This window comes from Mastigoproctus giganteus, chromosome 13, assembly GCF_048544385.1.
Source record: "Mastigoproctus giganteus isolate SK-2022 chromosome 13, ASM4854438v1, whole genome shotgun sequence".
NCBI lineage: Eukaryota > Metazoa > Arthropoda > Arachnida > Uropygi > Thelyphonidae > Mastigoproctus > Mastigoproctus giganteus.
In genome coordinates this window covers 32392878-32408981 of record NC_143587.1, presented here as the reverse complement: position 1 = coordinate 32408981, position 16104 = coordinate 32392878, and the positions used below count along the sequence as shown (strand labels likewise).

The window sequence follows — 16104 nt, the reverse complement described above, 5'->3', positions numbered from 1 at the left end:
TACAATGCTAAATATACCAGAAGGGAAATATAATTTTTTGTTAATAGTATGTCAGTGCAATAGTATATTCAATGCTGATCAGTGTAAGAAACACTGATCAGCATTGGGCTAAATGTTTTGGTTGTTTGACCAACAGCATTTAACCTAAAATGACATTGTATTGGTTAACATGATCAACAATTCAGATGTTTAACATGGTTGTGAAAGGGAAATTTTAAACATCTATTTAATTAGATTTAATGAAATGAAATTAAAGATACTTTGCACTGTGAAGATTTTGTTATTGATTGAAGTATTACCATATCAATCTACACTTAATATACAGGGTTCTCAAAAATATTGGTACAAACGTTTAGGGGAGGTAGGTAATCTAAAGGAATGTGAATCGCATAGGAAATGTCACCATAGGTCTGTACACGGACGCTGTTCATCTGTTCGCAAGAGAAAAAAATTCTGTTTTACTCATTCAAGCAGTAATCACCGCACAAAGAGCATGCATCGATATACGAACTGTGAGCTGGCAGACATGCATCTAGTGTATGGATTAACAGAGGGCTCACACGGTGTGTGCCCCCATGCAGCACAACATCGCTTCGCAATAAATGGTGGGCAAGGTATGTTCGGTGACTGCTTAGTCGGCCCATACCTGTTACCATCCCACATGAACTCTGCTAAATATCAGATCTTTCTTGAACAAGTTCTACCAGGGTTACTTGATGATGTTCCAGCAAATGTGAGATGCAGCATTTGGTTTCAACATGACGGGGCGCCTGCCCATTATGGAAGGTGCATTCATGACCATTTGAACAGGCATTTTGGGCGTTGATGGATTGGCCGTGGTGGACAGGTTGGCTGGTCTGGCCCGGCCCTCACACTCACCTGATTTATCGAGCCTTGATTTCTTTCTGTGTGTGTGTGGGGGGGGGCTCAGATTAATCATGTATGAATCGCCTGTGGAGACTGAAATGGATCTCGTGGCGAGACTCGTCTGCGCTGCTGCTACTGTCAAAGAAACCCCAGGTGTGTTCGACCGTGTCCGCCAATCCATGCTGCATCGGTGTCACGCATGCATCGCGTCTCATGGTGGAACCTCAGATTAATCATGTATGAATCGCCTGTGGAGACTGACATGGATCTCGTGGCGAGACTCGTCTGCGCTGCTGCTACTGTCAAAGAAACCCAGATTAATCATGTATGAATCGCCTGTGGAGACTGAAATGGATCTCGTGGCGAGACTCGTCTGCGCTGCTGCTACTGTCAAAGAAACCCCAGGTGTGTTCGACCGTGTCCGCCAATCCATGCTGCATCGGTGTCACGCATGCATCGCGTCTCATGGTGGAACCTCAGATTAATCATGTATGAATCGCCTGTGGAGACTGACATGGATCTCGTGGCGAGACTCGTCTGCGCTGCTGCTACTGTCAAAGAAACCCAGATTAATCATGTATGAATCGCCTGTGGAGACTGAAATGGATCTCGTGGCGAGACTCGTCTGCGCTGCTGCTACTGTCAAAGAAACCCCAGGTGTGTTCGACCGTGTCCGCCAATCCATGCTGCATCGGTGTCACGCATGCATCGCGTCTCATGGTGGAACCTTCAAGCATCTGTTGTTAACATCATGAAATGCATCCATCTCGTACTCCATTGTTAATATTATGTCAAATAAATGTTTGCCACTAATTACTGTCTTGTCATTTCTGCTTCTTGTGCCTCTGCTACTACTTTCCCGTGACATTTCCAGTTATGGGTTCCTATGCGATTCACATTCCTTTAGATGTTACCTACCCCCCCCCCCCCAAATGTTTATATCAATATTTTTGAGACATCCTGTAGATTGGCTGTATTTCAACGTTCTCTGAACCCAATCTTAAGTCATTTGGAGGATAGAGAAAGAAACAAACAAGTTACAAAACAGTTCAGTAATACGAAAAGTACAGTTGCTTTGCAAGCACATTTTTTGTAAATGATTTAATAGCAATAAATTCAAAGAAGCTTTGAATTGTTTTGAAAGGAAAATATGGGGTTTGCTATTATTGGAAATTAAATGAAATTAATTATTATTTTTCACTTAGTGTAACAGTGTCTTTAATTTCAGTTAACTTCTAATAATGATAAGACACCCATCATTCCTCTTTCAAACAACATTTGTTTAATGCTGTTCTTTCATGGAGTTTAGTGCCATATTTAGAACAAATTGACATAAAATATTCCCCTACCTCCAATTAAGCAGTTACATAGTTTCCATCTATCCAAATTTGCAATGGACAATCTTTCTTTTTGATTATTATTTATTCAATTATTTATTCAATTTTGTTCAATTTATTTATTCAATTTATTCAATATTTTATTTATACAATTTTGACCCCTTTTCCATCTATCAACATAATATAGTTGGTTACAAACGGTTTTTCTGTCCTCCTCAAAAACGATTTTTCTCCATCTTTTTCTCAAAATTTTAAAATTATGTTAAAATTGGAAATTTTTTCAAAATTCTGCAAATCGCTGCTATTTTTTTTAACAAATTGGCCATCAATTGGTACCACTTTACATTGCAAAATAGAAATGTGAAATAATAGCTTTGTTCTCTGTGATGTGCAACTATTTCAGTGTACTTGTTCATGTGCCAAATTGCCATGTATTGTAAATCTGGAAAAAAGTAACACATTACTATACATAGGTGTGAATTTTCAATTTCAAGTGATGGGAAACAGTGTAATCAGGCATTTGCAAACATAACCATAAGGACAGTGTACATGGCATAGAATGAAATACAAAAAATTAGTGTTCTCCCCAGAAAACTTTTCTAGCCGGTGGCTGGATTAAATCTATGAAGTAGCTGGGCGGGGAAGCGTAATACTTCGCAATATTATAAAATTTTCTTTTATTTATAAATGTGACTTAAGCAATCCAGAGCAAAAATTAATTGCATAATTTAACATTATGCTCCTGTTACATTGACTTCAATTGCATAGTATGTTTGAATTAATATTAATAGAGATCAGTGAGCAGTACCATATAATACTATATAGTACCACGAGAATCGCTTAAATTTTAGCCAGGCAGTCAGTTAAATTCACCGGGTGGTGCATCCATTCGATAGGTCCTGGGGAGAACACTGAAAATAGTTGTAGCATTTAATGGTGATGATGAAGTTGTAAGTGTCATGTTTATTTGCATCTTTTGTCATAGAATATAATTTTTCTTTAAGTTGTGCTGATCATGTGAGTGCATTGCTCAGAAATATGTTTCCTGATAGTATAGTAAAATATAAATACACAAGGCATAATATGATATGAGCTTAAATATACTGTAAAATATCGGTGTAAACACAGCATAGTTAGCTCATAAAAGTAAACTACAATCGTAGTGTAAAGGCATCGATTTAATTGTATCTCATATTGTGACTACCTTCAAGAGTTACCATGTATTGCACTAACTCGAATAAGTAACACTTCACCAATAGCGAAGACTACTTAAGCTCATGTCATGTTATGCCTTGTGCATTTATATTTTACTATAATATTATTTTGTACATCTGGCATCTCTCATATTGTGGAATTAACTTCATAACTGGGTTGGCATGATTTGCAACACCAGGGTACCTGCCCACCCACCAATGATAGGCCAAGAAGCCTTGAAATGGTGGTGGTGCCCACTGAAAATAAGTAACAGTAAACTTCGCTATTGGTGAAGCATTACTTATTCAAGGTAGTGCAATACATGGTAACTCGTTGTGAAGGTAGTCACAATATGAGATACAATTAAATTGATGCCTTTACACTACGATTATAGTTTACTTTTGAGCTAACTATGATGTTTTTACATTGATATTTTATAGTTTCCTGATATAATAGAAAGAAAATACAATTGTGGCTGAACAGAAACAACAAGCATTGTTAGGGGAAGAAGAGGTAGCAATCACACTGAAAAATTAACCATTTTCAATTGCTAAAGATGGAGGTAATCAAGGTGATTCTAGGCTATATCCCATCATTCTGATATTTTATAATAAAAACTTAATTGTCAAATTGAAAGCAGCTTGCAATCAGTGTCAGCATTAGAAGGGGACTCTACAGTGTATCTACATTGGGCATCTCATAAACAACCAGAAAATGTGTGAGATTTTTTTTTTAAACATCTTGCACTTAGTATTGATAATATCTCTGTTATGTAATACCTAAAAATTGGAGTATCGAGGGTACCAAAAGATGAGATTGAGCACTTGGTTGTAATAAGCTGTTTTGCATCTCATTAATTTGTATGCTGAAAAGGGAGGGTTGTATGTCTCCCTTTGTGAAAGTGATAAATATGTAACTAGACTGGTAGAACAGGGGCAACCTTTGACAAGTCTCTTTAAAGAACTGGAGGTTAGAAGCAGTGAGAAAAGCCATATAAGCACTTTTCAGAGTTACTAAATTGAAAAGTATGACAAGCAGTCATACTTTTCAGTTTATCCAAAAATTTTGAAAGAGAGAGATTCTGAATTGCAAATTCCTGATGAAAGCAATCCTAAATAAGCCAGGCAAGCCAATAATTCTAGGTATGCTCTTCTTGCTCGTTCAGAAAGTCTTATTGTTTCTTTCTCTTTTCTGGTTTGAATAAAGTAGTTTGCTTGTTTCTTTTAAATTTTATGCCAATTTTTGAAAATCCAAACATAACTCTTCAATCCAATGTACTGAGGTCATTGCCCTTAGATATGTTGAAAAATGTTATGTGCAAATTTTACTTACAGTTTTCAGATCTTCCATTTTGGAAATTGGTTACCTTAACAGACTAAACTAGTCACATAATTCTGACTCAGTTATAGACATTTCTACTGCCACGATCATGTAGAATCTAAAACAGGGGAAGATTCTGTTCTTTTGTTCAGTGAAGAATTACTTTTATTGCTGCATGTGACTACATGGTACACAAGTTCCCATTGAAAATGCTCTTCTTATAATTGGCAAGGTAGCACAAATTTAATTTCAGTTGGTCCAGCATCATTTTCAAATTTTAAATGTTTTGTGGACATGTTTCCAGTATTTCTCAACATCATTAAAGATAGAGATGAAGCAATAGGTGTTTTGTAGTATCAGTTCTGTCAATTTCAGTGTGAAAATCTACCATATGCTGTTATGAAAGAAGAAAGAATCGATATGTGCAGTGGTTCTTGGTTAGGGAACTGACAAGTGCACAAGGAAGCTTGAAGTATAACAAATTATTGCAAGGCACGCTTCACATTCTAACAATTCTTCATAACAGTGCTGAGTGTGAGAAAATATATGCAAGCCAGGTGAGAAAAACAAACTGAATTCAGATCTTTCTTTCTGTTGAAGCTCTGGAAATGCTCTTAACAGCCAAGTCTAGACAAGTCTAGGTCCATTGTTAAGAACAAAATTTTGACTCAGTATTTGTGAAGAGGGTAAAGTCCGCAATAGCATCTTTCTTGAAATCAGTCACTTGATGTCTAACAGAAATCCACAGAGAGAAAAATTCTAGGTAAGCTAATGTTTGAAAGTGTGCTCTAGTAGTAAACAATCCTGCATGAATTTAATATAAAATGTGTATGTTGCCAGTGAAGTTTAATTTCTAGTGCAGTATGGTCTAAAAAAAACTTTTTATATATATATATAAAATCTCTTAATTTTTGCCAAGAAAAAGCTCCCTTTTTTCCTCCTGCTTACAATTACCTGATCTCTGGCTTTTTTCAAAGTGTAAGTTTGCAGCTATGCAGTTGTCATTTATTTAGGTTTTCCAAAATATATATACTCATATTTTTCTGTTTTGAGATGGACCCTGTTATTACAAGATTCTTATCAGTTTAATAATGTGAAGTAAATAAAAGTAATTCATACTCCAAATTTATATTTAAAGTAGACCAGGAGTGCTCAGCCATTCAAGCAGATGAGCCACATTGAAAGATAAAATATGCTACGATGGTTAAGTATTCAAATATTTCTGTATTACAGTATTCAGATATTTCTGTGTTACAGTAGAATATTTGTAACCAACACAAAACTTAAACTTACCTTATTAATTTAAAACTTGGGCCTGTCTTTGCTCTTCAGGAGAATTAATATTTAGTTCTGTTTTTGAAATGCCATTTAGCATTATGTGAGAAAGGTTGTTCAATGGGCATGCATGTTACCAAATAACCAAATACACTTGCCAGATTTCATGCTAACTTACGAGTTACGTAACTTTGAAAATCGAGATACTAATAAAGAAGCATAAAAAGTAATTGGTATCCTGTTTGAAACTGCTGTGCAAAATTGAGTCATAGTACAGTTAATTTAATTCAAGTTGCAGTTATTTTGGAGCACCGCTCACTTCATTAGACAATAGGTTTTCGGAGATACTTATTTTTGTGATATGACTAAAATGTATTAAATCTCATTTTAAAATTGTGAGCTACAGAATTAATTATTTCTATAGCATGGACACTTGGAAAGAAAAAAACTTACTGATCTATCCTTATGATGCAAATCACAGGAAATAACATTTTTAACTTTTTCCAAAATAGTGTCGGCTTCATTTCGGAAGCTGTGTCAAGCCCAAATTTTTCAGAAATAAAATTCTGTTGACCTTGAAGTTAGGTATTTAAGTAATATGGATGCTGGCTGATATCACATAGCATTGCCAAATCTTAATGCCACTTTTGATCTCAATGTTAAGCCACATCTTTGCCTTTCTCATTTTTAAAAATTTCTATTTTTACAATTTGACTGTTGACAGATGAACTAGTAAAGTTTCATATAAAATTGTAAATTTTTTTTCGTCCATTTCTCACGTAATGCCATTTGTGAAACCTGCTTTCTTTCTAAGTCATACTTGGAGCCCTGCCTGTTGTCAATCCCTTTAGTGTTACCATATGGTGCAAGGAAGCCCAAGACTTTTGCTCCATCAGCCAAAAGAAAAACTCTACCTATTTGACTCCCTCCTCATGGAAGCAGCAGCTTGTAGTAATTAACAGCTCGCAGGCTAAAATAAAAGTTCCTGCAATCCAGTCTTAAACCTCTTCTAAGGTATTCCTTGAGCAACATGGTGCATAGGTAAACTGCATTGTTTTAAGATAATAAAGCACTCAAAGCTACGTTGGTATTATTATGTTTATGTCCCAATTGGAAATATGTACATAATAGTGTCAAACATTTCATGGTATTTTCTTACCACATTTTCAGCGACTGCAAAGACAGCTGTTACTGTCTTTGCAGTATCACCATCACAAAAGATCACTTTGGTCACAAGAATTTGACCAAAGAAGTGGTAGTGAAAAAAACTTGTTCCACAACAAGTTCTTGGGACCGAAGTGATCTTTTGGTATGGTGATATTGCAAAGACAGTTGTTACTGTCTAAGCAGTCACTCAAGTAGTGGTAAGAAAATGCCATGAAACATTTGACTTTATTATGTACTTATTTCCAATTTGTAAGTAAACATAATAATACCAACATAGGTTTGAGTGCTTTATTATGTTAAAATAACTTAAACCTCTTCCCCCATAATTTAAATTTGTGTCCCTTAGTTGTGGAATAACTTATAACAATAAAAATTTCACCCTCATTAATTTTTTTTAGTTTTTATTCTCAGAGCATTATACTCTTCATTGGTCTCTTCTAAGTTGCCTAGTTATCAGGCTCCCCAGCTCACATATTCTATGACCCTCATATGGATGCCCTTTCGCTGATCTGATTTCACCAGATACAATTTCCATCTCTGGATCCTTTCAAGAAGCTCAATTTAAGGGTTTTAAGCTTAAAAAATCTCCATACTTTAATGACAGAGGTATACAGAGTTGTCTTACAATTCGCTTATACAGTCGAATTAAGACACCACAAGCCTTTCCCCACCACCTGTCTGTACTGCTCAGAGAACTTCATGTCTGATTATATCATAACTCCCAAATCCCTTTCTTCCTCTGCTGTTTTTACTTCAACCTCTACAAGTGTATAAATTATTTTGTGGTTGCTATTCCCCAAGTGTAAAGCCTTGTATTTTGTTGTGTCAAAACATAACCCACTTTTCTAACTATCCTTGAAGTCTATCTAAGTCATACTGAAGCAGCACTGTATTGATCATTGATAATATCATATGCAAATTTTGACAGTATGCACTGCATCCCTTCATATTTTTTTTTTTTTTTTTTTTTATGTGAACCCCAAACACGAGAGGTATTAGAACCTATAGTACTTAGTACCGTGCTTGGGTTTGAGGTTAAGAAGACGAAAGAAGATATTTGTTGACATTGGACTTGAACTTCTGTAGATTGTAATTTTCAGGAAATACGTATGAAGGAAGGTTGTTCCAGAAAACGGCAGTTGAATGAATAAATGAGGAAGATGAAAAGTTGGTTCTGTGGGTTTGAAGTTGGACAGTAAATGGATGTTGGCTGGTGGCGGCACGTGTTCGGACTGTTTTGAAAGAGAGAGCAGGAATTATAGAAGCCAATTCAGAAGAACAGTGCCCATGGAAGTATCTGTAGAAGAGGCACGCAGCAGAAACAGTGCATCTATGAGAAAGCAAGTGGAGAGACTCTGTTAGAGATGAATCATTAATTAACCTAACTGCCCTCTTCTGAATGGAATCAAGAAGCCTGAGAGAGGTTTTGGGGGCACCACCCCAGATGTGGGAACAATATTCCATGGCAGGGCGAATTTGCGATTTATACAGAGTGAGCAGCTGTTTAGAAGAAAAGTAACGCCGAGAGCGAAAGAGAAAACAAAGTTTTTTAGATGCAGAGGAAGCAATATTTGTAATGTGCTTGTGCCAAGAGAGAGATTAGAAGTCAGGGTAATCCCCAAAAGAGATATATCATTTTGCCTAGAAATTGAAGTGTCACTAAAGATAAGCATAGGAGTAGAAGAATCCTTTTTGCGAGATATAAGACAAGACTGAGTTTTAGAAGGGTTGAAATCAACTAAGTTGTCTTTGCCCCACTGGAGAATTACCTGAAGATCGGCATTTAAGGAATTGGTAGCAGATTTTCGAGAAGTTGAAGCTGATTGAGCAGGACAAGGTTTCTCAAAATGGAAAGTTGAATGCAATGTGCTATCATTGGCAAAACTATAGATAGGATTTCCAGTCAATGGAAGAAGGTCATTGATATACAAGAGGAAAAGAGTGGGGGAAAGAACTGAACCCTGGGGGACACCGGCATTAGTGGAGAAGTTAAAAGACAGAGAGCCATCTGCCATCACCCTCAGTGAGCGATCAGAGAGAAAACTGGATAACCACTAACAAAATCAGTTGGCAAACCATAAGATGGAAGCTTGTTTAAAAGACCTTTATGCCAAACGCGATCAAAAGCCTTTGAGATGTCAAGAGCAACTACTTGTGTTTCACCGAACCTTTCCATTGAATTAGTCCATATGTGGGTAACATAAGCTAGAATATCTCCAGTGGATCGACACTGACGGAATCCATACTGGTGATCGTTGATCAGGCGGAAGGTTTCTAGGTAGTTTAAGAGTTGGCAGTTAATTGATTTCTCCATTACTTTAGAAAGAGTAGAAGTAATTGGATGGGAGGGATTTGTCACCCTTTTTAGGAACTGGCTGGATATGAGCAAATTTCCAAGCAGAAGGAAAAACACCTTTGGAATAAGAAAGTGAAAAAAGGCGGCAAAGAATAGGAGTAAGTTCAGGAGCACAGGTTTTGAGAACAGTGGAGAAATACCATCAGGATCTGGAGCTTTCTTAGCATCAAGATTCATCAAAATCCTTCTGATATCCTTTTGACGGAAGACCACAGGAGGCATTGAATGGAACGTGTTGGGAATGGTGGGAGGTGTTTTACCAAGATCATTAATACATGAGCTGGAAGAAAAATGGGGTGCTAGCAGGTCAGCTTTATCCTTTGCTGAAGTGGCAACAGAACCATCTGGTTTGGACAGAGGTGGGAGCAAAGATGGGCAAAAGTTGCGGCCAATAGCTTTGGCAAGAGACCAGAATGCTCGGCTACCATTAGGGCAAGAAGCAAGTTTTCTGCTCGTAGCCTGTTCAAACTCTAGTTTGGACTGATTAATAACTGCTTTACAACTGTTGCGAGCTTTGGCGTAGGCAGAAAATGAAACTGAAGAATTAGAAACAAGCCAATTACGATATGCAACATTCTTCTCTTGGACAGCCTTAGCACATTTATTGGAAAACCAAGGTTTAGATAAAGGACGAGATTTTAAAATGGAGTGTGGGATAAGGGATTCCATTCCTGCAAGAATAATTTCACTGACACGATCTGAGCAAACGTTGACATCAGAACTTTTGAAACAGTAATCCGACCAAGGAAAAGAAAAGAAGTCTCGCAGGTCATCCCATTTTGCATTCTTGTAATGCCAAACAACACGTGGTTGGGAATAGCCATGAGATAAAGGTTCCATTGGAGAAGAGACAATCACCAAGTTGTGATCTGAAGTGCCTAAAGAACCTCTCACTTCGACCGTGTACTTAGAAGAGTTGTTTGAGAGAAAAAGATCAAGCGTATTGGCTGTATGATTAGGATTGTCCGGTATTCTTGTAGGTAAATGAACAATCTGTGCTAGGTCATTAGTAATTGCAAAAGCCTCAGCATCTCGACCTGCTGGGTCGGTGTGACTAGAAAACGGAAGTCAGCTGGAGTTGTGAACATTAAAATCACCAAGGAAAATTACTTCACTGTTAGGAAAGTTGGACTGGAGAAAGTCAAGTTGCAAAGAGAGGAAGTCAAAGAGCTCCAAGTGATTAGTGGAGTTGGGAGAACGGTAGAGACAACAGATGAATTTGACACAATGAGGTAGAGAGATTTTAAGCCAGAGAAGATCAAAGAGAGGAGATTCCAAATTGCCAAGTCTCTGACAGGGAATATCAGAATGGACATATGCACAAGTACCACCTTTGAGGTGAAAGGAATCATACAGCGAATAATTTGGGCATCTGAGATGAGCAGTAGATGAATCAACCGATAACTGAGATTCTGTCAGAAAAAGTACATGGAGTTTGGCAGACTGCAAGTGGAAATGGACATCGTTGAGGTTAAAATTGAGACCACGTATATTTGTGAAATGAATTAGGAAATCCTTGGGAGGTTTAGATCTTTTCGCAGATAAGCTTGCTCTATTAGTTTAACAATTCATGGTGTATTCAATAGTAAGCAAAAGTAGGTGGGACATGCTGTATGAAGTAATGAAACTTTTGGATATGGCGTACATGTGGTAAGAATATACCCAGATCCTTGACATAACGTGGCCTCGACAATGCTCCCCGCATACACACTACTCGGACTCCCTCCAGTCACTATCTGGCAGAGTAGAGGTAGCAAGATTATACACTAGCTGATCCGGAAGCTTCCTAGAGAGTTACCAATAGGTTCAGTCCAGTGTACTAACTAGCGGCCGGCCTGGGAACACCTTTTTAGAGCTGTACCCTCGAAATGTAAATAATATTGGATCTCGCCACGACGTTCATCATAACCTCAAAAGTCATCAATCATACTGCATGATGGAAGAGATAGGGAAGGGTTGACCGGAACTTAGCTATAGAGACTAAACATGTGTTCCACCACTTCAAGCCTCCAATAAGCAAAGTGGTGGTATTTCACCGGTTGATGAGAGTCATCTACCACCTAGTACTGCCTGGTAACATAGAGGGGCGATGTTCCTCCATGTGGTGTGGGCGCCACACCTCGACCCCTGCTTACGTTGGTTCACACCTGGGTGGTCACCCACCATGTACTTGTGCATGGAGGTTATACCAAGGATTACTAACAGTCCCACCATCATGAAGGTGCAAGCAGAGGATTTGGCTGTAACAGACCCTCCGGACTTCGCCGAAATTGGGTACACTTGACTTGAGTGTCACCCGAATATCAGTTCCATCAGCGTTTTAGACTCCCAGGTAGCAAGTACAGCTTGTCTGGCATATCTAAGAGAATGTCTGTGACAACCTCAAGGACCTCATTGGTCTCATTTAACAAAATCAAAAACAACAGTGGTTTCAGTTCTAGTCCTTAGTCCAATCTGAAGAGGAGCCATTAATGACGACTGTCTGCCTCCTGCTGTGCAGCCACACTAAGGATTTTTCATGACTCCAATGTGCCCTGGCTTTTTCAGTAACTCTCAAGCACAACTGAGTTATATGCCTTGCTGAAATCCAAGTAATCAGAGCAAAAATTATTTCCTACATCCAGCTCATGAGTGATTCAGTCAAAATATTCAGCCACGTTGGTAAAACATGCTTTTTTTTTTTTTTTTTTTTCTCTTCACAAAATTATGCTATGTTGTTCCTTCAGAATTTATTTCCGTCTAAATGAAGGTATATCAGGCTTAGTGTCGAAGTTTACAGATGATACAAAGGTTCGCAGAGCTGTTAATGAGAGTAATGGCAGTGTGCTACTGCAACAGGATCTAGATAATTTGGGCAGATGGGCTAAGAAGTGGCAACTGAAGTTTAACCTTGACAAATGCAAAGTACTGCATATGGATAGAAGTAACCCCAGAGAAACGTACCAACTGTGTGGTACTACACTTAAGATGGTACCAAATGAAAAAGACCTGGGAGTAATTGTGCAGTCAGATATGAAGTTTTCTGAGCAATGCAGACAGGCTGCCAGGGCAGGTCATGGGATTTTGTCAGTGATATATAGGAATTTTGCTAGCAGGGAAAAGGAGGTGATTGTCCCACTGTATAAGGCAATGGTCAGGCCACACCTTGAGTACTGCGTACAGGTCTGGAGGCCTCATTTTAGGAAGGATGTAGATTTGCTTGAGCTTGTACATAGAAGGGCAACAAGATTGGTGAGGGGAATGAAGGGATCTTCTTACCAAGAGAGGCTTAAGTTCTGCAAATTGCAGAACTTAAGCTGGAGACTAGGCACCTGCGTGGTGATTTGATTGAGGTGTATAAGGCCCTGAATGTATTGAGCATGCTGAATTCTGATGGGATCCTTCCACTTGTTCAGATAACGAACCTAAGGGGGCATAAATTCAAATTAAGAAAAGACAGATGTAGAATAGATGTGTGGAAATTTGCCTTTAGCCAGCGAGTGGTTAATTGCTGGAACAAACTTCCATCTGTCGTTGTGGAAGGTGATAGGTTAAATAAATTTAAGGAGGAACTGGACAGGCATTTGGAGGGAATGGTGTGATATATATATATATATATATATTTTTTGGCTGATGCTGCATAAGCTCATACACTTGCTTTCTTGCATCACATACGACTACTACTACTAGATGATCCTGCAATGCTTCTTTAACCAGTGCCTCCATTAATTTCCCTGCAACAGACGTTAAACTAACAGGTCTGTAATTACCTCTTTCTCTCCCTTAGATCCTCCTTTGTTGATTGGGGTCACAGTTGCACATCTCCAGTCCATTTGTACCTCCCATGAGTCCAGGGAAGCTCTAATAATCATGGCTAAGGGTTTGCTTACTTCCTTTGCCGCCTCCTTTAACTGGATAGATTCCTTCCACCACAGGTGACTTTCTTGTGTTTATCTTCAACAATTTCTCCTCCACTTTACTCTCAGTTATTACAAGATTATCTAGCTTACTGCCAGAGTTGAATACACCTCTGGCATTCCCCTCCCTGAATAACTCCTCACGTGTGAATGTCGATGCAAAATATTCATTTAGTTTGTTAGCTACCTGAGCAGGATCATCAACAGTTGAACCATCGATATCAAGTAGACTAATATGATTCATCCCCTTACTTCTAGAGTTTACATAAGTAAAGAACTCTTTGATGTTTTTCTTTGCATCATTTTCCAAAGATTTCTCGTAATCTGCCTTCGCCTGCCTAACCTCCTTTATAATTTGGTTAAAGACCAGCTTATATCTATCATAGGCTTTGGTGTCATCCCATGCATTTTTCTTCTCTGTCACGTCTAATTAGTTCATCTCACATCCATTTAGGCCTAAATCTTTAAACAATATTTCTTTGCTGGTATGAAAAGCCGAGTAGCTTCCAAGATTAATTCTTTAAATGCTTCCCATTTTGAATTTGCTGTTGGTAACATCATCATCAGTTGGTTCCACCATATAGAATTAAAATACTGTCTCCGACCACCGTAGTCACCTTTTCGAAAACAAAAACTCATTCCTTTACCCTTGATGGTAGTTACCTCTTTGAATAAATCTCACTTCAGCACACTGTGATGACTGCCACCTAGTAGATCCTTTATCTGCAGATTCTTTATGCATGAAGGATCATTACTGATAATCGGATCAAGAGTATTACTCCCTTTAATTGCCTCTTGAACATGCTGCTGTAGAAAACAATCTTCTAATTAATCCACAAAAGCCTTGCTAATGTGCGAGTGACCAAACCACAAATTCTGGTCAATATCTGGGAAATTAAAATCCCCCATTATAAGACTAATTTACTGGCCCACTCTATTTCCCTGTACATTTTCTTATTATACTCATCAGCGTCATTAGGCCTATAGCACACTCCTAATCTCATTTTTTTGTCCCAGTGCTTGTGTCACACCAAACAGACTCATTATTGCATTGTCCACCAACATCAAATGGATGCACTTCCTTAGATTTTGTGTTTCTTAACTAACAGCATAACCCCTCCTCCCTTCCTGTCCTGTCTATCCTTTCTGTACACATTGTACTCCCCAAATTTCAGTTCTGCACTGTTTATGTATGTGTGACACCATGTCTCTGATATCCCAACAGTATCTGCCTTTGATGTCTTGACTAGCACTTCAAGCTCATTAAATTTATTTAACTATACTCCTAACATTGGTGTACATGCAAGTATACATGCACCTGTTTCTACTCTTATTTACCCTAGCACAGCCCATGTATTTACTTGTTCCCCTATGACTCCCAGCCGTCTTGGAAATTCCCATTGCCTTGCTTTCCAGGCTGCCTGCTCAATTGCATTTCAATAGAAGTAATGCAAGAATCACTTTTACCTCTGCCAGTGGCTCCTGTTAATCTATTAGTCCATGTATCCCCAAGCTAGCAGTTTTCCGACCCATCTAACTCTGCCTCGATAGCATCAGCAAATATTCTTGCACCCTTTCTATTATAGTGTATCCCATCCCTGTAGAAGCAGTCTCTCCTGTTAACAAGCACAGACCAGGCTGAGAAAAATTCTACCCCTTGAGCCTTGCGCAATCTCTCTAGGGCCGAATTGATCAACAAGGTTCTCACCATATACTCCCTCCTATCATGTCTGGGCAGAATTGCAGACACTTTCAAATTCAACCCTAACTCACAGCTTTTTTTCAGCATTGTCTTGTACTTGTTAAGTAATTCTGCCGGTCTCCTACTCTTAATATCATTAGTGCCAACGTGTACAACAATATCACCCTTTTTTGCCCTTAAAGGATGATATCTGCCCTTTAATGTCATCAACTTTTGTCCCTGGCAGACATACCCTCACTCCTGTTCCATCTATCCTTTTTGCACAATATGTTACCCGTTTCCCTGACAATAGTCACCTACAACAAATAGTTCCTTTGAGACCAGCACATTCTGCCTTGAGGGTTGCCTCTGTGTGGCGTGATGTTCAAATGCAAGCTCTGGCATTGGTGTGGGCAGCTGAGAGTTTGATGGCCCCCTCAATTTAAATCCTTCGAGGGCATCCACCCTGTCCTTCAAGCTCTCATATAATCCCATAAAAATGCAGAGTTGCTGCCTGATTTCCTCACACTCCTTACATTGCACGCACACAAAGACATTCCCCTTGGCAATATCATGTCTCGTTTCTGATTGCTCCACAAACATCAAACAAGCAGTGCATTTCAATAGACTGTGATTCAGAGGACAACCGCCCCTCCTCATTTCTCCCCTGAGCCACAGTACTTCAACTAGTTTGAGCCTTTTGCTTTGCTGCTCTGGTCTGAGTCATGATTTCTATTCAAGTTCAATAAAATTCCAATACAAAATATAACCCTAAACCTATATCCCAATGCAGTTATAACACTATATATATATATATGTATTTCAGTATTGAATATTATCTCCGAGTTACGTTATATGACTTTCTTATACGTATTAATTTATGATGTTACGTTTGCAATAGCTAGGTTGCTATATTTATTTAGTTAAAAAAGTACAATTCAATTGACAATGAAATTTAATAAGATTAATAAATTTTACTAATTAATTGATACTACTATACTCGCTATCTAG

At 38.4% G+C, this 16104-nt stretch overlaps 1 protein-coding gene across 2 annotated transcripts in view; it reads left to right on the top strand.

Moving 5' to 3' along the window:
- Positions 1-16104, top strand: part of Socs16D (Suppressor of Cytokine Signaling at 16D) — a 188634-nt gene that overhangs the window by 77279 nt on the left and 95251 nt on the right. The window lies entirely within an intron of this gene.